Genomic DNA, 26,253 nt, shown 5'->3' with positions numbered 1-26,253 from the left:
GCCCGGGGACGCGGCGCCCGGGAGATGCAGGTAGGAGGCAGCCCCGGCCCGCGGCGGCGGGGGGAGGAGGCCGGGGGGCGAGAGGTGTTTCGCCGTGCCGGGCGGCGCGGCTTTCCGGGCCCGTCCCGGTGCCGGGCGGTTCCCCGGGCGACCCCCGACGGGGCGGGAGGCGACGCGGGCGGCGCCGCGGGGTCCCTGCTTTCTACCAGCCCGGGAGACACGGCCGCCCTTCGCCGCTGATCTCTGGCAGAGCGGCCGGGGGCGCCCCCAGCCCGTTACGGCCGCCGGTCCGGGCAGGCAGGGCAGGGGCTGCGAGGGGCGCGGGGATGGGGCGGTCTGGGCTGCGCGGAGGCCCCGCGGCGGGCGGCCCCGGCCGGGGGAAGGAACCGTCGGGGGCCGCGGCTGCAGCCAGGCACCAACCCCCGGGCGAGCTCCGTGACGCGGGGCATCAGAGGGGCGACCGGGGCACTGGGTCGACTAGGTCGACTGCAGAGTGGCCCCGGGGTGGCCTTGACGGTGGTACTGCGGTGGGAGAGACCTGTGACAGGAGAGAAGCTGCTCAGGCATGAGAGGCTATGCTCCAGCTCAGGGGATGTTGCTGGGGTGTGAGGGATGCTACTCTGGTGTGGCAGGCGTTTGAGCTAGTAAAACAGATGTTCCTCGGACGTGACAGAAATGAGTTTGGCAAAACAGACGTTACTTCGGTAAGATGGACGTTACTCTGAGTAGAGGGATGTTATTCTCAGTTTAGGGCTCTGCGAGCACAGCAGCTTTCCTGAGAGCACCCGAGGTCCCTGCCCATGCCGTCCTTCTCACCTGCATGTCCATGGCAGCATGTGCCATCATGGGTTGTGGAATGTGGCACAGGAGAAGGTGCTCATGCACATGGAAACGCAGAGTAGTAACAGTGTGCCATGTCTCATGGTACCAGGGCACGAGCATCCCAGTTATGTCCGTAACAAGCACGCTGTTTCATGACACTTGTTTTTCTTCTGGGAATTATGGTGCAACACTTCCCGTAGCGATATGAGTAAAATAACTTCCCCAAACATATTTTTGTGTGCTGTGACGCACCTTGTTGCCCCATGCTTTTTTGTACTTTTCATCTGCCACCAGATGAGTGTGCCTGTTGGTCTCTATGTTGAACTTTTAACTGCTTCTTAATGCTTTCCCGCCTGCACTCTCCAGCGTGGGACCATCATCACCCTTGCTCTGCTACCTGCACCCACATACTCACGTGTTCATCTTTGGGGTGGTGGGGTTTTTGTTTGTTTGTTTCTTACACATATCTTTGTGTTCTCACTTCATTTTCTTTATAGCCCAAAACTCAGGTGCATGCGTATCATGTTCCTGGTGTGCATCTGCATGCTTCCGATATAATCTGCTCTACCACACTTCACCTGCACACACAGACGGTCTTTTTCACTGATGCCTCCTTATCTGCCTGCACACTGAGGGCTCTTCATGCCTTTTATTTGGGCTTTTGTGTCCGCACAACCTCTGATACACATGTCTAATGGGCACATAAGGTATCTCCTTCCTTTACGCTCATCTTTGTCCATATGTCCCTCTGGAGCCTGTCTGGGAAATGCGTATCTCTGACATCTCCCCCGCCTTCCCCTGCAAGTGGGAGGTCTGCAGGGAGGCACCAATACTCAGGTGTAAGCCTGTTGTTCTCTTCCTTCCCATATTCGCTGCTGGGCATTGACACATGGGCTGAAGCGACTGCTCTTTCTGGTGGTGGCAGGTTTAACCTGCAGGTGCCTGTCTTCTGTCACACACACAGACACTCTTGTAAACGCATAACCAAATTGGGTACGTGTTCTTCTTCCCAGAAGAGAAGGAAGTGAGCTCTCTGAAAGTTGGCAGGAGAGACAGACTCCTCTTAAGCCAGTGTCCTATGCATGGACACTTGGGTTTATCCAAGGTGAAGGCTTGGCACTGCAGGAATTCAGGTGGAATTTTTTTGCCCCAAGCTTCCAACATATGGGATAAGTTCCCACACTTGGCAGTGAAGCTAGCCCAAGTACTCAGGTTTTTTCCTCCTTCGTTGAAGAAATTAGCCAAGTATATGAAGAGAAAAGCAGGAGGTTGAACTGCCAGGAGGGGGTAGGAGGCAGAGCCGGAGGGACAAGCTGGTCCCATTCTAGTCACAGGTTTCCTCTGCTCCCAGGTTCCATCACTCACTCTCACTTCTTTGCCCAGGAGTGTCCACAAGAGATCCCTTCCTTTTGGAAAGGAGTCCCTCCCTGGCTTCTTCTGTGCCTTCAGTAATAACACATCTCTCCTCTTAGTGACTGTAAGCAGCCCCTGTGTCCTTTCCCCTGTCTCTAGTGCATGTACAATGAAAAATGTCTTTCCATGTGTAACTAAGCTGAAGCTAAAATAGTGGCTACAGGCTCCCAACCCTGAGAAGTCTTCTTTCTCAGCCCCTTCCTTCCCAATCTGCCAGAATTTACTACATCAGTTGAAAAACATTGAAGTTTTGAAAGACCTGGGTCTAAAAAGTTGGGGGTTCCTACTTTTTCTCAAGTAGTAAGGTATGTCCTAATTGTATTTTCCAGACTTATTCTGCAAAAGACCAGAAACTCTTTCTCTTTTTAAAGAGAAATTCACATTCTTGCATGGTGAAGTCTCCAGGAGCTTGACTTTCACGAAGTGATCAAATATTGTGAAATTTTAAAAAAATTAATAAATCAGTGCAGTCACCTTTAATGCTGTTTGTTCCTTTCTCTAGCCCAGTAGGCCTCTCTGTTTCTGGACTGCTTCAGATCTTAAGTCTTTTGTCCTGAAGTTGTTGGATTTGAGTTTCAAGGCGTGTAGGGAAACGAGTTCTTTTCTGAAAACTGCATGATTGCTCATTTAAATGAATATAAATTGTTTCTAGTCATAAGATCTTTTTTCTACTAGCTGATCAAAGTTTGAGTGAAGACCATTTCAAAATTTCCAAATTAATTGGACACACACACAATAAGCATTTCAGAGAGACTTTTAAACATAGTACATTTAAAATCAGGATGTGGACAGCCAAGGCATGTTGTCATCTAAGACAGGGCAGTCCATGATTTGGTTCCATTTTTTGCATAGAAAGGAACCTTTGCTTGCTGGAAAATGGCATACAGATGTCATTAAAACTGAAGGCAGTGCAGAGAAGATTCACAGAATTTTTTTCTGGACTGGAAAAAATACTTTTCTAATGGGAGATTTAAGGAATGTGGACCTAGGTAGCATTTCAGAAAGAAAATGAAGAGGTGGCATGGTGCAATACCTGGACGCTTTTAGCGGCGCTGAGTGTAGCTGCTACTTGGAGAGGTTTCTCATTTGAGAGGACAACTTAAAGCGTGTGGCTGGGCATTTAAGCTCTATGCATTCATGGTAGAAACAGGCAATGTTTTAACGGCAGTGTGATTAACCATCAGAACAACCAACCAAAGGCAACGTTAGCTTCTCTAGCTCTTAAAACCTTCAAATAAAGACTGAATGGCTTTTTGGAAAAGATGCTTCACTGGAGCACAAGTTCTTGGGCTCACTGTGGAGATAACTGGCTGAGACCGTATGGACAGAATTACAGATGAGACCAGACCCTGTGATCCACCGCCCCCTTCCAAGCTTTGGCTTAGGCCTCGATAAAGCTTACGCAAGCCTTCCCCTGCTCTGTGTGAGGCAGAGCAGTGGGCTCACTGAAAGCAGATTGTCGCTTTTTAGCACAGCAGTTTCCACAAAGCAGGGATGCTCTCATGTACCGTGCCGTTGCATGGCCACTCTCTGTGAAAACACCTTGCACAGGGAGCCCGTTGTAGATGGCAGGCTGTCCGTACATGGGGATCCTTCACTTGTCCTTGGGAGCTGTGAGGCCCACAGTGAGGTTCGATGGCTCACAGCGGGGCCTTGGGCAGCACAGGGAAAGGAGTGCTGTGTGTCCCCTCCAGTCCTCGGGGTCTGGACGACTCAAGCTGGAGTTTGGCTGAGCCTGCAAGACTTCAGCTCCTTGTTCTTGCAGTAAGTGTCATGAGCAATCACCAAGCCTCTTCTTTTACCCCCTTTTCACTCAGAAAGGGAGCTCAGCAGGGCTCTAGCACCCAGAAGGCTACACCGATGCTGTGGCTCCTGTGTTTCTGGTTGGCTTTTCCCTGGCAGGACCACAAAGCTGGTGAAGGTTTTGGAGGGGAAGCTGTATGAGGAGCAGCTAAAGTCACTGGGTTTGTTCAGTCTGGAGGAGACTGAAGGGAAACCTCATCATGGTCTACAGCTTCCTCACAAGGGGAGGAGGAGGGGCAGGCACCAAACTTTTCTCTCTAGTGACCAGTGACAGAACCTGAGGGGATGTCAGGAAGATGTGCCAGGGGAGGTTCAGGTTGGACATTAGGAAAAGGTTCTTCCCCCAGAGGGTGGTGGAGCACTGGAACAGGCTCCCCAGGGAGGTGTCACGGCCCCAAGCCTGACAGTGTTCAAGCAGAGACTGGACAATGCCCTCAGACACATGGTGTGACCTGTGGGGTTGTCCTGTGCAGGGACAGGAGTTGGACTCGATGATCCTTGTGGGTCCCTTCCAACGCAGGACATTGTATGATTCTGTGGTACCTTTCTTTTGCATGGTCCCCATGTACTGTTCATACCCAGGACTGTGTATCTCCTCAGGCTATGGTGTCCTGCACGCTCCTCTCAATAGCTTTCCCTCTTCCTGAGGACGCTGCCTGGCAGGGAGTTGCCTGGAGCAAATTATGGGGAAAAAGTATCCATGCAGTTGGGTGCTCCCCACCCGCTCGCCCCTGATGGCCCTGTTCTGGGATGCCCCAGCCCACAGCTGCAGCCCCCCAGCAGTTTTTGCTGGGGGGTCCTCCCCAGGGCCCAGCAGCAGCAGATGGTGAGAGCTGTGCGAACCCCATCTCTTCCCCTCAGTATGTTTACCTGTCTAAATTTAACTCCCCAGCCGGCTTCATCCATCCTAAGCCGACCTGTTCTCTTGTGGCTGGGCTGTGGGTCTGGCTCCTGCTGCAGCGTTTCCTGGCTGGCTCGGGCTGGTGGTTTGCCGCTCGCTCCCTCTCCCCGGCGGATGCTGGCTCTTTCGAGGTCTTGGACAAGCCAGTTCTCCCCGCTGGCAGGTTTTATTTTTAAATCTGGTCGCGCAGCCCTTGGGACTGGAGGGTCCCTTGTTCTCTCATCCCCAGTTGCTCTGAGTATTTACTCTGCAGTGGGCTTCAGGAAATCTCCCCTTGTCCCACTACAGCCCACAGCCATTTTCCTTCTGGCTGTGGTTGATCTCCAACGGGAGACCAGGCATGCTGAGGAGCTCCCTGGTCATCTCTAAAGGGACGGTGCCTCTTTCTGCCCCCATCAGGGCCCCAGTGGTGGGGTCGGTAGATGCTTCCCCATGGAGGCATCTTCCTCATTTCACTTTGTTCAGAGCTGGGCTTCCCTGAGCTGGCTTTCATCCCAGTTTGTTTGGGAATTGAGTGATGTGCCTCTTGGCTTCAGAGGAGCTGGAAGGAGGGAGAAGCAGGGGAGAGGGAGCGCTCCTGTTTCTGTTGGGCTAAACAGAATTTGCTTTCTTTAGAGTTCAGAGTTTGGGACAGTAAATATGGCCCAACCTGGCAGCTGCCTTCATCTAAATAAAATCATCGGGATCAAACCGTTCGTGCCCTACATAACCCTGCAAGGGACCCCTAATTGATCTCTGCTTTTCTAGGCATGCCTTCTTGTCATGTAGTTAATGCTGTGGTCAACCACATCACAGGGATGGTTTGAATCCTGGCCTCTTCTGTCACTCTTTGAGCTAACCCGGTGGCCTTGTGTTTAATAATCTCATATTTAGAGGAAAGGTAAGGAAGGCCAAGGTTTTCAGCAATGACTAGTGATTTGGGGTATCTGACTTGAAACGCTGTCAAAGGTCCCGATTTTTTTCCGAGGTTCAGCTATTTCTGATGCTTGGGTAGGCTTAAGTAGTCTGGACTTGATTACTCAAAATGAATAGTCTGTTTTGCAAGTCTTCATCCCAGGATCTGGAGCAGAATTAGGCAAAATAAAATAAGGTAAAATAATGCATGATGTTGGTCTCTAGCAGGGATAGTCAGATGGAGTGAGTCTTCCTAGACTGGGAATCGGTTCGTGGCCAGAGAGCTCATGGCATTGTTACGTGCAGGGATTTGAAAAAGAGTTCTTGGTTTACTTTAATTTGTGGGTTTTGATAGCTCATGGGAAAGGTTTGAAGGGCTCGATAGTTTTTCTCTTAGGGAAAGAAAAGGAGAGCAACATTTCTCTTTATGTTTAGATATGTGGTGTTTATATATACACACACATTAAGTCTTATTTTATTTGAAGGGTTTGGGGAAAATATAGCATGTTTTCTGCAGACTCTCCCATCTTAGTTGGAGGTGGAGACTAAAGTGGTTGGGTGGAACATGTATTTTGAGTTGGTTTTTTTCATCACTAAGGGCAGAGGGTTAACAAAAGCCATACCAATAGTAGTTTTTCAGTGGTCTCCCTCAATTTATCTTCCTTTTTCAGTTGTTCTCTGTTCAGCTTCTTGGCTGGTTTGGTATCATTGTTTCACTGAGTCCTGAAGCATTGTAGCACCTCAATTAGGGACAAATTGGAGTTCTAAAGCAAATTAAATTAGACTCTCTCTTGCTTAGCTGTGAAAATGTTTCTGAGCTTTGTTATTCATCAGAGAATGGCAAGAGAAACATATGAGCTTAAATATGTCTTCATTAATGGAACATTTTTCAGAAAAAATCATTTTGTGACTGCCAGGTTCATTACTCTCTGAGGTGTTCCTAAGTACTCTGAAGTTGTCTCTAATCATAAAAATTTGATACTGTACAAAAGAATATGAAGTACCTTTTTTTCCCCTCCTCTTTTTATAGATAGAACAATTCTAGAGGTTTCCTTATTATATTCTGTAGCCCAGATTTGTTAATAATTACTGTAAATATTGGTCATGGCAGAACGTCAGGGTTTTGTTCAGTAAATATTTTGCCAATATCATTTCTGTGTCACAGCTGGGAAGGTTTGGAGTATCCTGTGGTTTTCATTACTGTTGATTCTGCTGGGCTTTGTATCTTTGAAATCTAACTGGAGCTTTACAGTCTTGTATCAAGAGCATGGCAGATATTAATGGCGTGGCTTCATGACCCACTGAAGTGGAGGCTTCTGGTTTTGAATCAAAATGTCAGCTCTTGCTCCAGTGTGTGGTGTGTCCAAACCAGGTTTCTCAGCAACATCTGCAGCCCTGTGGGTGGCTGCAGCTGTTATTCCACCTGCGGAGATTTCTCAGCCTGCTGTACAGGTAGAGTGGAGGGAGTGCTCCTGTGAATTATGACCAATTACCTGTCCCAATTTCTTTTTTGTTTTTATAGCTATTCCCCATTTCCACCTATTCTTAACAAGCTGTTTGGGAGTTTTGCCAAAGTACAAAATGAACTTCTATTAATTTTTTATTAATGGCAAGAAAGTTTTCAGCTGGTTAAGCTTGGTGAGTGCAGCACCGTTTATGTTCAGCTTCTACTGTAACTGCACAGGCTCTTTCAGCATCTCTACCATTTTCCAAGGAGCCTGCACAATCCTGAAAGACTCAAGAGCTGGCTGTCTTCTCCGTAGCATGCTGAGATGATCTAAGAGTGCATCCGTATTTCTGCACAATGTTAGTTGCACTCCAATGGCATAAAAACCCCATGGCACATAACAACCATCTTTTTGTCCACAAGGCATGTAAAGCTTCTGTATCCTCTAAGAAAATGGTGCCATTTAAGTCGGACTCACATATCAGTGACAATTGCTCTGATCAATCTCTGTCTGAATTTGGCTGCTTGTGTTAGGTGGTGTCTATGCCAGAGCAGTGCCAGCATGGCTTTTCTGCCCACGTAGCTGTGACACCTTTCCACAGACCATGAATAAAGGCACCAACAGCTCCTTCTGCGGGCACAGCTGTGGCCAGCAGACATCTCTGTCAGCACATTGGGGTGTTTGGAGCCATGTGGTTTTATTATACTTTTTTTCACTCCATGAACTAACAAAGTTTTATGGGGTAAACTTGATAATCTGGACCAGGCCCTACTTGCAGAGGCAAGGTAATGTTTCTAAGTCAAGCATAAAACTAAACTACAAGCAATAGGAAGAGTGGTTATGTTTAGACAGAGTTGGTTTGTGTTAGCTGAGCCTAACTTTGGTTTATGGACAAGGCCGAACTAGGAAATTTATTTTAAATACATTAGAGAAAAGGCTCTGTCAGTTCGTTGCCACTTTTGGTAAACCCGTGTGAGATCTGTGTTGGTGAACCTTGCACTTCATGCAGTTGGTGCTGAGCTGAGCAGATGGAAGGTGACCAGGTGCTGCTCACCATCACAGCATGCCTCTGAGCCGGCATGGACCGCTTTGCCTGTCACCTGTACCAATTCCTGCACCTCCTTGAGGCAACAGGGAAGGTTATCCTTAGTTTCAAACCAGTCCAGTAACTCATTCTTCCTCGTGGTAAAAGAGGTGGTGATCTTCACAGAGCCCAAAACCTTTGTCCATAGGCAGGCAAGCATTATCCAGCAGACCTGGGAGTACAAGAGGACTCTGGCCTGCAGGGTATGCTGGAGCTGGACTTGGGTTGGGGAGGATACGGCCCTGTGGAAGTTGTGGCTCATTTGTGTCTTGGGACGGGCGTTGGAGACTGCCGCGCATAGCCTTCTAAACTCAGCCTGGGATTTAAAGAGCTCGAAAGCAACACTTGTTCCCAAGCTGTGGATTGCCATCTAGAGGGTCCATCCACCTGGCAGGTGTTGGGATGTTGAAAGCTGCGGAGTTGCTTGCACATGATCCATTCCCCTTTTGGGTCTCAGGCAGATGTTGCTGTTCTGCTCAGTCACAGTTGTGTCTCCACCTAAATAAATTTTACTTTTCCCTTTAGGTCCTCTGCCTAAATGTGCAAGAGCCATTGGCTTTTAGACCAACATCATCATATCACGTTCATCACTTGATCCTCCCACCCCTTCTTCGTTAGTGCTTTCTCTCAGTGTACCTGAGCATCGTGCTGAGTGGATCTTCCAGACCATCTTGTTGACTTGTAATCTGAGGTCCTGTGTCTGTGACTAGTCACCAAAAATTGACTCGCTGTGCGGGTTTTGTGCTGCTCAGACTTGCATGTTCGTAGCCATGGTCCCATGTGTCCAAAGCAGCATATTAGTGGCATAGTTGCTTTTCTGGTCAAAGTTTACAACTCCATGTTTGGGGTATACTGCTTTCTCTCATTGTCCTCTCTTCCACAGAAAACTCTGACTGGTTATTTCTGCACAGGTCAGAGGTTGCTGGTAGTTGTACATCTGCCTGGAGACATCTTCAGAAATGTTGTGGAACCTAGAGTTTGAGTTAGGCTTTTGTTTGCATTTTTCTGCAAAGAATGAATATTAAATAAGTAACAAGTGAAGTAATTTTATGTTTCTAGAGTCCCGTCTGCCTTTTCCTTTCCAAGGTTTTGCAAAGCAGACCTTTGGAAAGAGTTCTGTAATCTTGCTTGCTGATGAAGACATGCTACTTTGGAGGCCATCTAGGAGTATCCTCAGACTTTACTCCTCATCTGTGTGTAGAAATGGGCTTCTGTTTGTCTAGTGCTCATCTGATGCTGTGGACCCCTTCACCTAAATGAAAATCTGTTGTCGTTCTGTAATTTTTCAGAGGATGATCTTCCTAAACAAGGCTGGGTGCAGGCATGCCAAACTCCTGGACTTCTATAAGGAATCCCCAGTGTGTCCCCAGTGTGGATATGCCCATTGCAGACATCCATGTACTTGGAGCAAATGCTCAGTCCTCAAGCAGCAAAACAAACAAACATGGAGCTGGTGAAATAAAAAGGCTTTCATTAGAAAACAAGGCTTGGTCTAAATTGAAATTTTCAGAAAAACATATTTTTCCATAGTGATGTTTCAAAACCTAATGATTTCTGTTTCCAATTGACATTCAGACTTAAATGTCATTTTAAGTTGAAACCTGAAACAGGAGTTTAAATTTCAGGTCAACATCCCAAAATCTCTTGTTTTGGATCAGCATTTCATTTTTTAATGTTTTGTTTCTATCCATAATATCTTGGTGTTTTTTTCCCTTGCGTTTTCAAATCAAAAACGTTCTGAATTGTTCATGGCATGAAATAGTATAATATTTTGACCTTTCATCCTTATTTGGGACACAGGCAAATGTTGAAATCCCAGCCCTTCTTGGGGAACAGAGATTCCATTCTCCAACCAGATCCACAAAAGTATATTTCCACTGGTTTTGCTGGCCGGTTGCTTCAATACTTTGTGTGTGATGACTTGTAATTCACTGCAGATCGAATCTGTGGTGTGTCCACATGGCTGGTCTGGAGACGCTGAGGGCAGTTAATCTTTCTTGCTCTGTGTTGTGCTTTCAAATTAATATCCAGATTTCTTTCCCAAGATAAATTTTCCTTTCTAACCAGCATTTGGTAGTGCACTGCACAGCTGCTTGATACATATTCCATGCACGGATGAGGGATGCTCAGTCTAGCTACGAGCTTTCTTGCAAAATCAGGATGTTTTAATATTTGAGGCAGCTTCTTGGTTGTCTATTGTTTGCAGTCTCGCAGACTGCCATATGTCTTTCTGCTCAGAAGTTACTTCTCCCCCTTCCCACCATTTTGGGGAACTTTTTCCAGCCAGGCTCTGTGCAGTGTGTCTCTGAAGCAGTTTTATGGTGTTCCCCAGAAGCATGCTTTTGTCAAGCTGCCTCAAAGCATAATCCGGAGCAAGGTCTCTGAAGCAAGAAATGTCTTTTTCTGTTTGGCTTTGAGGTGTTATCTCCCCTCTTCAAAAATGCAATTGGCTCCATCTACATCCCCTAAGCTGTTTTGTTTGGAGCAAAGAGAGCTCAGAAAATCAAGGGAGGCCACACACATAAACAACTGTGTGTGAAATCAATTAATCTAAACGAGCAGGAGACATATTCTTGAAAGAGAAAAGACTGGTTCTCACAGAAACCTCCCTTGTGTACGGCATTGGCGGCACTGTTACAAACATTACGTCACTGGAACAATGATGAGCTAGGTGAATATTTTAAACTTTTTGGCTAGTATTGGCCAATATTTAGAGAAAGAGTGGTGTCCGATTGTGTTTCAAGAGCCTTCCACGCTCCTTCAGAATATTTTAACAAATTATTTTCATTATGGAAATGCTCGCAGATGTAATGTTAGCATGCTAAAGCAGACGCTATTGAAGAGACCTAAGTTTTGACATCTAAACTTCAAATATCCGCATCACAAATTTGATTCCAGGAATTGCACTCATCCAGTCAGGGATTAGAAGCCATGTCTCTCATTCTTGTGTGTTCAGGTAGCAGATATTGTCAGCAATACATACACAGGCAACCTATGGCACAGGAATTATTTGCAGGAGTTTTTATAAACAGATTTTTAATCTCAAATTAGAGAAAAATCTGATACTGCTTTTTTGAAAATCCGATAAGAAAAAAGAGGTTTCCTCAAGCTGTGTGTTATAAAATATTATTTGTGTCTGTGGTTGCAGGACTGTGAAACAGGACACCAATGTGGAGGGATTTCTAAAGCCGGTTAGCTTACGCATAGTGGCAGTGCCCAACCTTCCCTGAGGGAAAAAGGTTATTCATGTCTCAGCACATTGTGGGCCTGTGCTTTGGGATGCCCAAGGGTCAGTGATTACCATCATACCCCAGTTCCTCTCTGCACCTCTTTAAATAATAGTCTCCTCTCTTAGCTGGCTGGCCCCGGGCAGCAATAACACGTCCTGGAAGCAAAAAGCTGTGGTCGGCCTTTCTTGGCTGAGGGAAGGCCATGGAAAGGAGGCCTCAAGGGCTTTCCCTCAAGGGGAAAGCAGTGAGAGACTGGGTAATCTAGGAGACAGCTACTCCACTCAACCTCCTAAAATGCCACAGGAGAGGACAAAGAGTACAGCTCTGAGAAATCAAAAGTCTTTGTGCTTGAAGTGTTATTCAGACAGTAGAGTCTCTTCACAGCCATGAACCTTCCCTGGCCATACCTTACCTCCCGTTTGGGGATGAGGAAAATAACAAGAATAATTGCTTTGTGTTTTGCAGTGAGGTCTCCCTAATGTATGTCCCTCTGCTTAGTCCAGTCCTGAACTGAAAGTTCATCCTGTGGAGCAAAAGGTTCCCAAAGGCTTGAAGAAAAACAACCATGTTAGGGGAAACTGCAGGATAGGGGTCTTGCTTGGATGCTCCTGTTCATGCAACCTCGACATTAGATTTTGCCCGGATTTCTTGTTTCATTTCTAGTATGTAACAAATCATTTTCCTCATTTGAAAAGAAAAGGAAGTCCTTTACAGCTAAGACTTCAGTGTCTTATTTTTCAGTTGGGGCCAGGAGATTGTCCAGCAGGGAAGCCAAGAAGATGTCCTGTGATCCTGTTTTGCAGCTGGAGGCCCTTCTGGAGAAGGCAGAGAGCCCTTCTTAAAGCTTTCTGGGCGGAAGAACATGGTCATCACATATAACCTGCTGATGCAAAAACCCAAGAGGTTTGTGGAGGCATCTGAGCAGCCACTGCCTTTATCATTCTGATCATCATAATTTGTTTTATTTGCTATCTGATCTGCTGATGGCTGAGAAGGAGATCATTTCCCAGGCCCCTCAGGGCAAAACCTGGGCTTCCTAGAGCTAAGCTCTCTTGCCAACCCTCCCACAGCCTTGGGGTGAACCCCGAAGGCATCTTTCTGGAGAGGTGCTGCTAAAATGCACCAAGTCATTTCCAAGTCAGCTGGCTATACACTGCTGAAATTCATCTCCCTCGGGCACTTTTCTAGATCGCAAAAGCAGCTAGTGTGCTTCTTTGGGCACCTAAGTAGCGCTGTTGAAGTGGCTTATTATCCTGCGGTTTCACATCTATGAAAGAGGAATCCCAGCATGTTCATATTTCCGTGATGCTCATGTGGGGCTTACACCACTTTCTCTTGCAACAAACCTGAGGAGGAAAGGTAGATACCGTTCTCGTTCCCTACCTTCTCATCTGGTTCTTGAATGGAAAAAAAAAAAAGAACTTTGGATAACACAATAAATTAAACTGTTAATTTCCAGGACCTCATTACAGCTCTTGGTTTTGCTTCCTGACCTGAAAATAAAACTCCTCTTGCGAAGTTTCCTTGTTTTGTTGTTTGTTTGTTTTAAACAAAGCAAGTAAACAAGAGCCACTGAATAGGAGAGGATGGTTTGCCCGGTTCATTTTCCTGTGTTCCTCTCTGGGTTCTGCTTGGCCAGTTGTGCCCCATGCTGCGCTTTGGGAGGGGCGTACTAGGCTAAATATATCCACGCTGCCTGTGAAATGCAGTATGGGGTGCTGCGTCATTTGGTGGAGTTTACTTGGAAAGTAAGGTGGGAAGCCAGCTTTTATTTTCAGCCTTGGGTCAGATGCATTGGTCATTTGTCTCACCCAGAATTTTAGTCTCGATCAGGAGCTTGTCCTTGAAAGACTGACATAAAACCTACCCTGTAAATAAAAACCGCAGCAACAAAATAATGTTGGGGCAACCATATTTTTCTTGTTCAGCAACCAGATTTATGATCCAAGAGCTTCTTTGGATAGGTCATGTTAAAAAAAGAAAAACAAAGCAAAACAAACAACAACAACAACAAAAACCAAACCAAAACACAACAAAAAAACCTCAATGTAGCTCAAATATCACGGTTTATTGAGTAGAGGACTTGGTGTGATGCTGCATGCTCTAAATATATCAAGAAAGTACTCCAGCGCTGGCAGCACGCTGACAACTGGAGTCCTTGGGCTGTTGCTTATGTTGGGACAGAAATGTACGCCTCCAAGAAATGTGTGAGGAACAGATGCAACGTGGTGACTAAAGAGGATTACATTTTGCAATCTCTAGTCCTCCTCTTTGGCTTGTCTCTCTCTACTGTTTTTGTTTGTGCAGTGGGAGCGAATTCACGGGAAAGGAAGGTATTCCCACAGCACGGAAAATGCCGAGGGGTGGATGTGACACGGGGAGGCACACCTGAGCTCGCTGTAGTCTCTGCCACACGCAGGTAACAGCAGCAGGGCAAGTCTCCCTGCATTGGTGACACAAACCTGCTGGGGACTCTCAGGGCTCACCCAGGCCCACAGGCGGGTGGAAACCCTTGCTCTTTCTGCGTGAGCTTGCCAGGATCATCCGCCTGCACATTTAATGTACTGCAGTCACATCTCTGGCTGCTGAATACATTTTTTTGCTCTTCTTATGCCACTGTGAGAGGAATGCTGGTGTTGATATATGGCTGTCTTACTGAAAAAGGAGAGGAGTAAACTCTTCAGTATAGGGTTTTATATTTATCCAGGGGGATAACGATGATGTGAAGTAACTTCTGCCTTGTGCTTTTGAGTGCCTAGCACATTGGGGCCTCTGAATATTCCCCCTTCTGTAAAGCTTCTGGCACACTGGGGTCTTGATCTACACCAAGGGATCCTAGAGCTCCAGGATGCTAATGACAATAAAGTCTTCCACATTTCTGTCAAGAGGATTCAGTGGTGAGGGTGAGGGCTGGGCACTGGGATTTCTGGGGTTAACTCAGGCTCTGTGGCTTCTGGTAAGCCTGAGTGCCTCCTTTCCTTCATGGACTTCACCTGGGCACTGATGGCTGCAAGCAGCAGAGACTGCAGAGGATTACCATTGCCATTTGAACCTGCCCAGGTGTAGTTTATCCCCTCTGTAACATAGGAGTTTTGAGAGAGCAGATGGGAATTACTTCTCTTTAGTCTCTGGTCCTGCTTTTTTGACTGTCCAGTGGTTCCTAGGAAAGTTGTAGGTAAGTGAAGCAATCCTGGAAGATATCGTTGTAGAAGTCTGGTAGCTTGTTACCTCGTCTTTCCTGTGCTTTGTTCCTTGGTGCTTTACATCTGCGAAGTGATCTGTTCTCTCCCTCTTTCCCTCCATCAGTTACCCCCGCCTCAGCTCCTAGGGGTCGGTACAACTTCTGTAGCTGGGATTACCTGGTTTCAGTGATGGGATGGCAGGGCTCAGGGAAGGAGTTTTTTTCTGGTAGGGGCAGGCAGAATCCACAAATAGCTGTCCTGCAGCCATGTGCTCCAGCTGCTGTACCACATGCTGTGGCATAAACTTAATATTCATGGCTTTTATTCAACCGTTATGTGAAAAGTAAAGGCTATCTGCACAACATGCCAGAAAGGTACCCTCTATTAGGAGAGGAGGTGCTGGATGGAAGCGTGTGTCTCTAGTCCACCTCAGGTTATTAACTAAACTATAATAACATGTAATTAGCCATTCAAAAAAATAAGCATTGCTCCTGTAGGAAGCTTGCTCCCTTCTTTCCCCTTTAAGCCCTTCTACCTAGCCCTGTTATCACTATAGATCGCTTTCTGGCCAGGCACTTCAGCCATCCAGTATTGGTGGGCAGGTTGCAACCTGAGTGTCTGCTTCTTGAAAGGCATCTGTGGCTTTGCCTTGAATCCAGCTGGGGAAGGTGAAATTGGCTGAATCGGTTGCTGTGCCTGCACAGAGGGTGTGTTGTGTGAAATCGCTGAGTGAAAATGCTGTGGTCTGAGGACAGCGTGTGGTTTTGACCCATCAGTAATGCTGCTGATGCTCAAGCTGGAGTTCCTCTGGGTGCCTCCAGGAGTACTGAAGGGATGTGGTCTGCATTTCAGTACGTTAATATCCCCAGTCCTTACATACTGGGACTCCAGGGCAAGAAACTGCCTGCAAAGGGTAGCTGATCTTGAGATGTTGAGTTTGTGAACTGCAAGTTCCCACTCCCCTCTGCAGAGGGATGTGAGATAGCGCCAGAAGATGTAGTGGGCAGGAAAAGTGTGCACCTCTCCACCAGTTCTTCTCCTTATTGCAAGTCTGAACATAAAGCAGCAGTGAGATCCTGGCAGCACCCCCTCTCCCTTTGCCTTCTGCACAGGCCTCTCACTCTGGTGCCTTTGAGGGACCAGCTGACAAGCTGCAGTTTGGGGAGCAGCCGGGCCTTACAGCAGCAATTCCTTCAGCCGTGCCAGACGGAGTAATCATGAGCTTCCCTGCCCTTGGCGGGCATTGACCGCAAGGGGATGAGTAGGGGAGCCAAGAAGGTAAAAGCAGCCTCAGGACTGTGTAGAGCAGAAAGGGAAAGGAGCAGGGAGAGAGCACATGCTAACCCAGCTGGGATGCGACACATGAGAAAGAGGGTGCAGGTTTGATCAATGCACCTCCCAGTATTGACGCTGCAGTGGCGTGCAACCCTGGTGATCCCAGCACAAAATATCACGTACGCGACGGGCAGTGGTGTATGGGGAAGGATGGGATGTGGTAACACACAAGATTAACCCCACTGCTGTGAGCTTTTTTTCTCTGTTGGCATCTATCTCCTGATCTGTATTTTCTCACCCTTGCTTACCTGAGGGTTGTCATCTCCCAGAGAAAACCTGCATGTTGCTCATCTTCTGCGTAGGAAAGCCACAAAACCCCTGTAGCTGCAGAAGACAGAGTAGGAGACAACTCCCTGCCACCCCTGGCCTCCAGTCAGTTCCAGGAAAAAGAAAAAGTAGGGTGTTGTGTCATGGGAGAAACAGTCTTTCTCGTGGGACATAAGGCTTTGTGTCTGACTAGTAGTGGAGGTCTCCTGGCACTGATGCTAATCCTGCCCAGGTTTTACTGTGCAGTACATAATGTAAAAACATGTGATAATTCCTTCTGTAGAAATTTTTCATTTCCTAAACAAGTGTGCTGTGTTCCTACGTCCCGTTAAGCCGCTGCTGTGTGCCGCTCCAGCAGCTCTACCTTAACAGCTTGGCTGGTTTGCTGGGTGGTTTGGAGCCTTTTGATGGAAGGTGCTATTTAATTATCAGCGGTGTTATGTTCCCAGAGCTCCCTACATGAAAGCAAAATACCGGCAGTCTGTAATTAATCTAAGCTAATGTGCCACTGTTTATACTCCATCTCCCAAACCAGACAGATGTAAGAAGACACCCAGCCTTCATCTGGGATCCTCCCAGGTTATTTCTGAGCTATCTTTGGAGAACTGCAGTGAGCGTATCTACCCACCCCGCAAGTCCCTCAGAAATGAGTACCTTTAACTTTTCTAAGGAATGAGTGGGAGACTTTGTTTCCTAGCAGGGAGCAGGGTTAATGCCTTTTCGTTTGCGTTACCACAGCTGGCGCTGGCTGGAATGGTACAGGAGCACATAACTCCTTCAGTAGTCATGAATTTTGCAGTGTGAAAGGGTCCGATGTAATAAGCCTTGCTTCCTCCGTGGCTCCCCCGGCTTCGGGTGAGGAGGAGGCAGCTGGCTATGGGGATGTGCTGGATCTCTTTGGTGGAAAGATGAGTGATTCTCTGGGACTCTAGTTTTAAAAGTAAAATATCATATGTTCATTTCTGATCAGTCTGCTACAAATATTTAGCAGGAGGAGGTGATGAAAATGCTTAGAGCTGTGGAGAGACTGAAAACATTATGCATCTTTAGTTAGGGGGAATAGTAATAAAAAGCAACATGACAGAAGTATATAAACTTTGAAGTACAGAGAAGTAAACCAGGCATTCCTGTGTATACTTTTACATGATACAAGGTTTTCAATGAAATTGAAATAAAACATCTGACATAGGTGAAACTTATTTTTTCCTAACAGCACGTAAATAACTGAGACCAAGAACACAGTAGAATGCAGGAAGGATTAGACGTTTATGTGGATAAAAATCTTATGCACAGTTTATGAATTTCATTCTGGCTGTTCTAGAAGGTATCAGACCTCCTGCTCTTGGACAGCCTTCCAGCTGCAGCTGGTTAAATGTTCTTCCTGGCCGCGTAAACCTGCAATACCTTCTTTTGAAACAGTGGACGCTAGCTTAGATGAGTCATTGCCTGAGCTTTGTGTCCCTGAAAATCTCTGTATTGAATGGTTGCTATAAACCTGGTTGGGATCAGAGGTGACCACAACTTTCTAATCACCTGAAGGCTGAGATGTGGCATATGAGGATGTTGTGGTCATCCTCAGGGACTGTAGATTCCAGATGACAGTTACCCATCTTGTCAAACCACCAACTCACTTGTCTCAGTTACCTCCTTCCTAGTCATCCACCCCAGTGTTGCGGTGTATAGATGACCTCTGCAGGTCTGAGCTGCAGTGGGGGATGTTGCAATATCAGAGCCTATGTCGTTCCCATCCTCTTGGGGAATGATGCATTTTGGGTGTTGCATTGGCACCTTGTTTTCAGCAATATGTTTTGTTGAGTACTAAGTGAGGTGTAAGCAGCTTAGTCACGTGCCGAAGACTTTTGTTGGGTTTGACTTTTCCTTGTTATATGTTTGGGCTCTGATTGTTCTCAATGAACACTGATTTATCCAGCTACAGATATACTGGTGCGGAGTAGTTCTCCCCCATGCACTGGGCATGTTGTATGCTGGGGCATCCCGGGGGTACCCAGGACAGGCTCCCTGCTTCCACGCCCCAACATTTTGCTGGTTTAGGAGAGGTAGCCTGCTAGCATCACTGGCTGGGAGGGAAGAAAAAATTGTAATATCCAGCAGAGGGTGCTCATAAACAGATATCCCAAGTAATCGGGTACTGCTGGTGCCTCTGCACTCCAGTTCTCTGGGGACTGATCCCCAGTTTTTGGTGGCTGTGTCCATGTTAGCAGCCAGAGTGGGCCAGGACGAGAGGGTCTGGAGGGTGAATAGTTAGTGTTGAAGACCTGGCGAACATGCAATAGCACTGTGGGGTGGTGGAGGGGTTTATGTTGGACTAGCTCTTGTCTGGTCTCATGGATATGGAGGTGTGTGAAGTGCCCTCCAGCATGGTCTCCTGTGCAGTTTCATCCAGAGGGAATCCAGTTTGCTGGCTCTAAGGCTGTTCCAAGTTGCAGACCACCGCCAAGGTAGTGTGATTGATAGGAGATGTGCTTCAGAAGTGAATCCTGGTTTGAACTACAGTAGTAGCATGCTCATGGTTGTGTAGGTAATGGTCAGGTCTGCTATTGAGTCCCTGTCACCCATGTCAGGCTGATCCTTTTTGCCATGCCGGTGAGCGCAGATACTCCAGCCACTCTCTATTCAAGGCAGTTTCCAGCCTCTGAGTTTCAAACTGAGTTTATGCCTGAACTGAACTCAAACTCTCCGAGTGTCTCTCCATCAAAGCTTCCAAGTTTGATCAGATTTTTTTTTTTTCGTCCAAGCCACAAGATACAACACAAAACTGTAACTTAGTCCCAGCTGTGCTCAGAAGGGTCACAAACCTTTTAGTGAACCTGGGCTGAATTTGTGCCAAATTCCAGAACCAGGTGTATTTTTTGTGTGTTTTTAGAACTGTGCGTTGTAAATGTCACACGGCTCTGAATTTGAGTCCCCAGAGCAAACATAGCATGTGATCAGAGCACTGGGATTAAGGAAGAAGAGGAAGAATTTTTCTTCAGATAATTATAGGCAGCTGGGTTGCCTGTGGGGGGGGAAAAAAAAAAACAACCTTGCTAATGCTCAGCACCTTGAAAGTACTTAGAGTAGGCATCACCAAACTCCTCTGCATCGAAGTGGAAAATACTTGTCTGGTCTGTAATCCAAGGCGCTCTTGCATTAAAAAAAGAGCATAGGTCATGATTATATCAAATGCAGAAGACTTCACCGCTGTCTTTACAAATCTCTCTTATTTTCCCTAACACTTTTTCTACTGGAAAAATCCCACAATATTTAATCAACATACCTAATTAATAGTGCTATCTTGCATAATTCATCTTTATAGTGCTCTCTTGCATAGGTTTTTCCACCAGTAGCTCTCAATGCATTTTACAGATACATTCTTCTTGTGATCCCCTTTTGCACATGGGCAAAGCAAGGGAGAGGGGAAGGTAGAAGAGACTTGCTTAGATTATATGGCCAACCAAAGGTGGGGTCAGCAATAAAATTCCAGGTTCTTAGTCTGGGGCTCTGCTGAAGCTGCTCCTCCAGCCACCAAAGTGCATTTAGGGCTGGATGAAACACAGCAGCTATTGAAACAATTCAGGACACAAAGTGGAGGAAGGCAGAGATGTGATTACGCACATAGGGAGCGGTCACGTAGCCAAATGCCGATGTGTGTGTGAAGCGACATGTTGTCTTTAATAACCACAAGTGTGGTCGGGCACCCATTTATTTCCTCTGAAAGACAACGCGTCGAGCAGGTCAGCGCCCTCCGGCGTGATGCTGAAACACTGGGTCAGTGTTGACTCAGAGGAAGGAGCTCTGCTGCCTGAGTCACCCCCACCACTGCCTGGGGGACCCTGGTTTCCCCAGCAGTTTTGGCGAGACCCAGCGCTGCCATCCTGATCCTGCTGAGATCGGATGAGCTCATGAGCTGAAGTGGTCTGGCTGCAGTTAAAGAGATACTGGAAAGAAACACATCTTGCTCGAAGGGCTAGAAGGATAGTGTGTTTGGATTTTTTTTGAAATTATTTTTGGTTTTTTAAATGATTTCGTCTTGAATTACAGATCTTCCCCTGACTTCTCCCTCCCACTGCCCCCCCCCCCCGCCCCCCCCCCCCAAAAAAAAAAAAGACAAAAGCCTTCTTTAACTAGCTTGGTAATAATAGTATGGTTTTAAAAGTACTTGTTTAGCCAATGCTGACTATATGCTTACACAGCTACCTCTGGCCTGGGAAAGATCGAAACCACAATGGCTAAGTATAGAGGCCTCTAAAATATCTTCATATATACAGTGCCTGAATACACAAACAGAACTGGTCTCCCTTCTGTCCAGAGGAGCAATATTTTCCATAGGATTTGTATTGACAGAGGTTTTCCTCCTGGAGTTATGCATATTTATTAAAATAAAAATCCTCCAGAGCTGCATCCATGTGCTGAACTCCATTCCATGATCACCTTCAACCTGATGTAAGAAATATGTTTTCTTCCTGAAGAAAGCACTTTTTCATTTTGTGGCGTAGCAGGCTTCTCTGACTAGGGATTGTATTTTTTTGTTTTTCTTTTGTTGGTTGGTTTAGGTTTTTTCTTTCCTTTGTTTTTAAAGAAAGGAAGAAACTGTTGCCAGGACTTCAGTCTTAGCTCTTGGGAGCAGCTTGTGCATGGAGGAGAGATATTCCCATCCTTGAAGTGTGGTGGGATCCATGGACTAAGCGGCCAGAGCCATGCTAGACGCTGGGCACAACGAGATGCATTTGCCTCTGTAAAGAAAGCCCGTCTGTGCGCAGCGTGAAGCTCGCTGCTGGGATAAACTCCTCTTTGCATTTTAGTGCTTTGTAGCCTGTTTTCTGGAGTGCAAATCTCCTGTCTCTTTTGGAGCCAGACCCCTGACTTCTCTGTGTGCCTCCCTTTAAGCCTTTGACTTAACTTTGACAGTTGCTTTTGGGCAGTTGTGGGCAAAGTAGTTTTTCTCTTCCTCCTTTGTGAGCGTGATACCTCAAATATGTTCCTGCTGCTTCCCAGCTGTGGGCTCGGCTTTGTACTGACACAACATATTCTTGGGTAAATGACAGATTTCTCTGAACTGGGGCTGGCGCTCCGCGCTTTGCACGTAGCTGTAGGCAATGCGTGACATTGTGTGGTGGGAGCCAGGAGGTGGTAGGAGTGGCACACTGAACGCCTGCCCAAATTATGTGCTCCAGGGAGCAACACCTGGTTTACGAGACGTGCAGATGTTGCGTAGGTGGTCCTCAGGCGCTTGTAGATTTTCCTGTCGGTTCTACCGTGGTTATCTATCCTGGCTCTGGATCGTTTGCTGGCACACCAGCAACCCTGGAAACCCCCCCAGCTTTCATAATAATGAGAACTTGTCCTTCCTTTTTGGATGCAGCAACTTCTTTAAATGTTTGTAACAATATACAGCTGAATATATAGACAGTTCTTTCAACACCGAGCCCCTGTCTGACACAATATGTCTGCAGTTACTGCACTCAAGCTGCGTTTTGAAACCCTTCTGTCTACAAGGCCCATTCATTCTTCAGGGAAACAGTACGGAAGGGGGCAGAAATGTGCTAGGACTTCCTCTGGTGGTGTTGGGAGGCTCTGACACAGGAATATCGGGCGTGGGAATATTGGTGATTATGTTTGAGACTTCTCTGATGACTTCCATGCAGATGTCTCAAGTTGGGTTTTTTTTCATTTCCAAAAATAAGCTTTTGTGTTCTCATAGGTATGTACCACTCTGAGTTTAAACACAAAGGAGCTAAGATGCAGAGGAGTGGCAGGACTTCCCTGCAGTCGTGCGTCAAGCCCAGAACAGAATCCACTCTGTTATTTGTCCTGAGAGGTACAAGTCACCAGATGCTCCCGTGGTGCTCTGGGACATCTGAGTGCCTAGGCTCTTAAAAATTCAAGCTCTAAGCCTCTTTATTTGCCTCACTCCACTGCCATTGCTTTGCATAGCTACACACAAGGGCAATACACTGTATAAGACACAGAGTTGTAATTTCCTGGATGAGCAACGTTATTTCTGTACTGTATTATAGCTCAGTACTTCTGTTCAGTGATGAGCTTGAAATTGTGTCTCAAAAATAGCAGTGATAGTGCAAGCAGAAAACCACTACCTACCTGTGCACTGTACCTTCATCGAGTACAGAGACATTCAGCATGACTATGCTGCTGAGAGCTGGAAAGGGATTTTTTTTTTTCACTCTCTTTATGATTGTGGGACATCTTACACTGGTGACAGAACTGACAAGAGCCCATGAAGTTCAAAGGCCTGTGATACGCTGAGACAGTTTGGTGCAGTGTACATCTCAAACAGGAGTGGTTCCAGTTGTCACGGCCTACCAGTCCCCTCTTTCCACTTGCATTGTAAAGCTACGCTAGAAAAATAAGATCATTCTACTTTGTGCAGCTGCATGTGAAGCGCTGGTTATCTTTAGTCTTACCAAACTGAGCACATCCCTCATGTCTCCCTCAGTGGCCCCTGGAAGGGGACAGAAATACAGTCCCTGGTGACTCTTGTGGGAAACACTGTTGTTAGATCAAGAGGTGTGAGAGAACACCCATAAGGAGGATAAAAAAATAAAGTAGTGGCAGTGCTGGGACAGAAGGTGGATAGTGAATTACCTACATGTCTAAGGAAGCTTTAACAATTTACAAGTGGCAAGTTGTATCATTATAATACCTTTATGGTATATATTATAAGAATACAGTAAAATATTAAATCTTTATAACGTCCCAGTGAGTAAATCACTTCACGTTGGGATTCTGGATTCAAGTCTTGCAGGCCACAAACATTTGGGAGGATCGTAATAGTTTCCAGATGTGTTTATCTCACATTTAGAAATCTACTTGTATAATGCAGCGTGGTAATTGGGCTCTTCACAAGGCAAACCCTGCGCAGAGGTGGAGTTGAAGCGTGTTGCATTTGAAATCCATCTGCAGGGAGCTGAGCGCAGGGACTAAGGGAAAGGAGTTGTGGTCCAGGCCATGAAAAGGTGCCCTAAACAGAACAGTCATCAACTCTTTTCTGTTGCCAGTTGTGGAGAGCATTAAAAACACAGCTTAATCTGCAAGAAAAACAGAATATTTATGGTGGATCTGGAGAAAAGTTATTAGAAGTAAACTGGAAGTGGCTGGGTAGGGGAGCTGCAGGCTGTGCCTTTAGGCAGACTTTTAGGAATGGGTAGGATAAAGCCTTGTCAGGAATGATCCAAGTATACTTGATCCTGCCTCTGTGCAGAATTTGGATGGTGATCTCTGGAAGTCCCCAGTGTCTCAGTGATACTGTAAGTAGGGCTTTTCAAGGTTATCCATGGACGGCAGGCTGTGTATAAATAGAAGGACTCAGGACTCCAAGAGTGAGGCTTTTCTGTGGCGTTCTGGCTGGCACTCAGTTTATTAGGGTGAGAAGGTGGAGCTGGAGCTGACTCTTCACCTGACCTTAGATTTCTAGTGCCACCAGTGAATCACATAGGTCATATCCTACACTACTAGTTAATGGTGATTCTGAGTCCCTTATCTTTGGATAGTGAAGCTCTCAAGCTGTCTTGGAGAGCAGACTCATCCATCTTCCAGAAGTTAGACATGTACGGAGTACCTTGAAGCACATCAGCCTTAATGAGCGATTATGAGCAGGCTAGGCCATTTGTCTTTTTTCTTACTGTTTTAAAACTCTGCAAAAATAGTGTCCATTTGGATGGAGAGAATGAGGCAGAAAGGGGCAAAAGACCTGATCCAAGAGAGAGGAGAGGGAAAAAAAAAAAAAAAAGAGAGACATTTAGGCAGTATTCCAAATTGCAAAATCAAAATCCCCGGCTTAGGCACCACCTAGCTCCTGGAGGCATCTGAATTCCACAAATGCCTCATTTGCCTTTTTCTCTGTGCTTGTTTGTCTGGTGTTGTTTGCTTTTTTAACATTATTTTTATTTTTACACCTCTCAGGTGCTGAGTGTTGTACTTACGTGCCTGCCCAAAACTGCTGGAGTCTGATCACAATCCAGAAAGCAAGCATCCTGTCCCCTCAGCCTCCCCAGGCATTTTCAGAGCACACCTAGCACACATGGACACGATAAGATCAAAAACCCAGTGGCAGCTGCCACTTTGTTTTGAAACATCTCACATAGCAGCTGAACAGTTGGAAGGCTCAGGGACCAAAACCTCCTTCTGTATTTTATCCAACGGCTGCTTTATGCAACACACCAAGAGGTTTCAGAAGGAGACAAGCCCCCAGAGTAAACCCTCCTGCTCTATAGTCGTTGCTTCTACTCTGTTTCTTGCACCAAATCTGGAATAATCATCCACACCGTAGTGTGGATTATGTGAGGGTAATGAAGAGTGGCCCTTTCTCCTGGCCCTTGCCTGAGGGCTGATGGTTAGTGCCTTCTCCAGGAGTGTTAGATTTGAAGTGCCATGAAGGGAAGAAGGAATTAGGCAGGTCTCCTGCTTCCTTGGACTACTGTTTAACACAGGGCATGTCGCTGCTTCCTCTGGGTATGGCTCAGCTGCTTGCATGCAAGCAGGAACACGGCAATTTGACAGTAGAGGAGAAGCACCTCACTTTGGGTCATGTTTGAACATAGTCAGTTCCTGGTGGCTCCAAGCAAGGTACAGAGCTCCTCAGGCAAAGAGAGCCAGCAGCTTTTCTCTTTTGGCCAGCCCATGCTAAGAGTGCTGACAGTAAGTGGCCCCATGCCCAGCAAGAAGTTGTTTTGGAGCATCAGAGGTATCTGACTCTTCTTGGAGGCCGCAAAAGCACCGAGGACCCTAACCCCAGGATCCACCCTTGGAGCAAGGCCCTTAAAAGCTGGGTGTTGTAGCACACACATCTTTGGTGCCAAGTCTTTTTTGGAGCTTGCTGCATGTAACTTGTACAAGACCTCCTGCATAATGGCTTTGCAGAGCCAAAGGTCAGCCTGTCCAGTAGACCACGTCCCTGCCTGCTCCTTGGTTTTTCAGTTCAGCAAGACCCACAGGACTGAAATCAGTTGCTTTTTTTCAAGCTGTTACTAAAAAAAATAACCACCAAACTTCTACTGTTGCTTCTGTGGAAAAGTGTTTCCGTTCATTGCACGGTGCTGGAGTGGGACTCATCTCATCCTGAGACCAGGGTCCATCCTGTAGGACATAGAGAAGGCGTGCTGCCCAGCCAAGCCCTGGTTTCGCTAGATCCAGCTGCGGTGGTTTAGGTTTCTGGCTGAGCCTGTCTGAAAGCGACACAGAGCAAAACACAAAGAGAGGGAGGGTCGCAAGTACCCCCATTCTCTCCTGATAATCCCTTAAAAAATAATTGCAGGCCTAAACCTCTGGCCTCCAGCAAATTTTCCACTCGATTAGAGGCTTTTGTGAAACTGGGGAAAGGGACACGCAGACTTGCACATTGTGCCGCTGCCCGAAACTTCCAGCTGGGATTTTTTCCATCAAAAGGGGATTTTAGTAAAACCATTATAAGGGGCTTAGTCACAGAAAAGCAGTTGAGCTGAGACAGGGGTAGATTAGCTTTAACATGCTTGTTTTTGGCACTAGGGACAGGGTGGAAGTTACACCCAGCCACTCACATGCAGGCTCCCCCTGTCCGGCTGAGTCCCCAGCAGGTGTGTGTGGGAGATGCTGTCCCCCCGTTTCCTCCCTGTGTGCCTGAAACCGGTGGAGGTGAGGGGAGGGGAGCGGGCAGCCCCGGCGCGAGTCCTCGCGCCGTGTGGTCTAGGTCTGGAAGTCAAAAGTTGCTGCCGCTGGATTGGTCTTTGGTGTGGTCCGGGTGAGGTTTTTTTTGCTAATGGACAGGTGCCTCTCGGGAAGGAAAACTGTGAGGGATGATAGCATTTACAGCCTTAAGGACCATGTCCTGCCCCTGCCTTTGGTCTGCATGGGTGGTCCCGAGAGTCGCTGCAGGGACGGG

At 46.8% G+C, this 26,253-nt stretch overlaps 1 protein-coding gene across 1 annotated transcript in view; it reads left to right on the top strand.

The window, feature by feature from the left end:
• The window catches only part of WNT5B (Wnt family member 5B), a 75,025-nt gene continuing 48,772 nt past the window's right edge, over nucleotides 1-26,253 (top strand). Inside the window, exon 1 of the mRNA XM_065632733.1 lies at nucleotides 1-30. The gene's annotated coding sequence lies outside the window, so the exon portion shown is untranslated. The remainder of the gene's footprint in view (nucleotides 31-26,253) is intronic.

This window comes from Caloenas nicobarica, chromosome 1 (genome assembly GCF_036013445.1).
Source record: "Caloenas nicobarica isolate bCalNic1 chromosome 1, bCalNic1.hap1, whole genome shotgun sequence".
Classification (NCBI taxonomy): domain Eukaryota; kingdom Metazoa; phylum Chordata; class Aves; order Columbiformes; family Columbidae; genus Caloenas; species Caloenas nicobarica.
This window is presented reverse-complemented; position numbering and strand designations above follow the sequence as displayed.